Raw genomic sequence first — 2,559 nt, 5'->3', positions numbered from 1 at the left:
AGAATACTTAAGAACTAATTTAGATAAAAGATTGAATATTATAAAGTTTTTATCGTCAAAACACTGTCTACTGCACCCCACAACACTAGTAAATATAACGAAAGCTCTGATCATATCAAAACTCGACTATGGCTTAACTATCTACGGGCACGGTGCGCGCAGCAATATGAAACGCTTACTTGCACCATATCATACCGCAGCCCGAAGATGTATACGCGCTTTCCCGACGTCTCCAGTACGATGCACTCTCACAGAAGCATGGCTCCCCACTGTGGAAGAGAGAACCAAACAAAACACTTTAAAGCTAATCCATAAACTTTTTCAATGCAAGAACGCAGTTGTATTCGATGCAGTCAGCTCAGTGGTTAGAAGCAAAAAGGTATTGTGTCGCACATCAACCATAACAAGGTGCATAGATGCAGCGAAGAATTTAGAAATGCCTACTAAACCGGTCAAGATTAATATCAACTATCCTCCGCCCTGGATGAACTTAGAGTCGTCTATTATTCTCGAGATCAGCAAAAGAACAAGAGCAGTACACCACCGTCAGTCTACAGACAAATATTCAAACAGCTCGCAACAAGTTTCGAAGAGCAGGGATGGAAATTCATCTTTACCGATGGAACAAAGGTCCACTCCACCACAGCTTTCGCTGTTGTAAACGCAAATCACGAGACAAACACGGCTGGTCATTTACTATCCTTCTGCTCAGTATACACTGCTGAAGCCAACGCTATACTCCGAGCATTCCCACGACAGCCGGTTCTACGTACCGGAATGACTAGGGTTTCACCTGACCAAGGGCTGTTGTTTCGGCGATCTAACCCCGTTTAGGTCGGCGAAGTATCTTAGAAGTTGTCCGTCCATAGGGCTACATTCACTACGCATTCTCCTACTCAGGGCTGGCATCGAGTCAAACCCTGGACCAGAAACTTACACCTGCTGTGTATGCCGAAGACGATTACACCACAACTCCACCTCAGTCAAGTGTAATGCCTGCGAGGGGTGGAGTCACCTCAGGGTCTGCTCGGGACTACGGACACACAGACAGTGGACCACGTCGTACGTGGCCCCCTGTTGCTCAAACAGAGCAGCCTCCACGGCTAACCATAGTCCACCCGAGCAGCCCCACACACTCACACAGCAGCCACACACAGTCACCACAACACAACAACATAATAACACCACAGACCGTACCATAGCCACTACAGACCACATAACACACACAACCGCACCACCACCCACACGCCGCCGCCAACAACTCCTGGTTCCCCCTACAATCTGCACGGTATGTCAGACCAGGATATTCCGTAATGTGACATCAGTCAAGTGCAACACCTGCCTTGGCTGGTGCCACTTTAGGGCATGCTCAGGTCTGCGTACCACGCGAGATTGGACGGGGAACTTCGAGGGCCCGTGTTGCGCTGCTCGGCCGCAGACTTCAATTGCGACACCCCCCACCACCACCACAGGGCGGCAATCACCTCAGCAGCACACACAGCCAACGGCGGCAAGAACATACACTTCACTTACAACCCACATCACGACACGTCTCCCGAACCACATGAAGCTCCTTCAATTTAACTGTAACGGGCTACAGAGCAAGACTGAGGAGATAATCGTCTTCATGTGTCGGCATGCTGTATTAATAGCTGCGGTCCAAGAGACGAAGTTGCACAGCAATTCAACTTTGTTGAATTGCGCTGGGTACAACGTGCACCGTCGAGATCGCGAGCGAGATAATGGTGGTGGCTTAGCGTTCATCACGCACCACACCGTGCAGTATCGTCTTATCGAAGCATACATCGGCCGCAGGGATACCACCCTAGAATGTCCGGGCATCGCTATCCGGTCAGGCGATGTCGAGCTCGAAATATTTAACATATACATACCCCCTGTCACCTGCTATCCGGCAGGATATCACCCTGATATAGGTGCGCTCTTCAGAGGTGAAAACCGTATGGTAGTAGGTGACTTTAATGCGCACCACGATCCTTGGCACTCAATCCTGTCAAACGATCGTAAGGGAACAGACTTGGCTGAGCAGATAGACGATTCGACATTCTGCACAATGAACGACGACGCACCCCACCAGGATTATGGGTAACTGCAGTAGCTCGCCAGACATCACAATAGTCAGCGCTGGTCTGATAAACAGCATAACGTGGCGACCTATGCTGACTCTAGCATCAGACCATCTACCCATAGTCATCTCGATTGATAAACCAACCGACTTTTCCTCCGCCAAACACCGGACCTATATCAACTTTTCTAAAGCTGATTGGAAAGGTTACGCGGAGTTTACCGAAAACACCTTCGCAGCGCCCCCCCACACGAACCGACGTCCATCTCGGTGAACGTAAGTTCCGCAGGGCCATCACTGCTGCTGCAGCTCGCTTCATACCGGCAGGATGTATAACGGACCCACGTCCAAACTTCCCTGCCGAAGCGGCTGTTCTAGCCGATGAGCGTGATAGCCTTCGTCAGGCCGATCCCGGAGATCCCCGTATCAGGGATCTCAACGCGGAGATTCGGCAACTTGTAAACGTACATAAGCGG

The sequence above is a fragment of the Rhagoletis pomonella genome, unplaced genomic scaffold (assembly GCF_013731165.1).
Source record: "Rhagoletis pomonella isolate Grant_MI unplaced genomic scaffold, Rhpom_1.0 Rhpom_scaffold_00210, whole genome shotgun sequence".
Lineage (NCBI taxonomy): Eukaryota > Metazoa > Arthropoda > Insecta > Diptera > Tephritidae > Rhagoletis > Rhagoletis pomonella.
The sequence above is the reverse complement of the archived record's forward strand: the minus strand, read 5'-3'. Positions refer to the sequence as shown.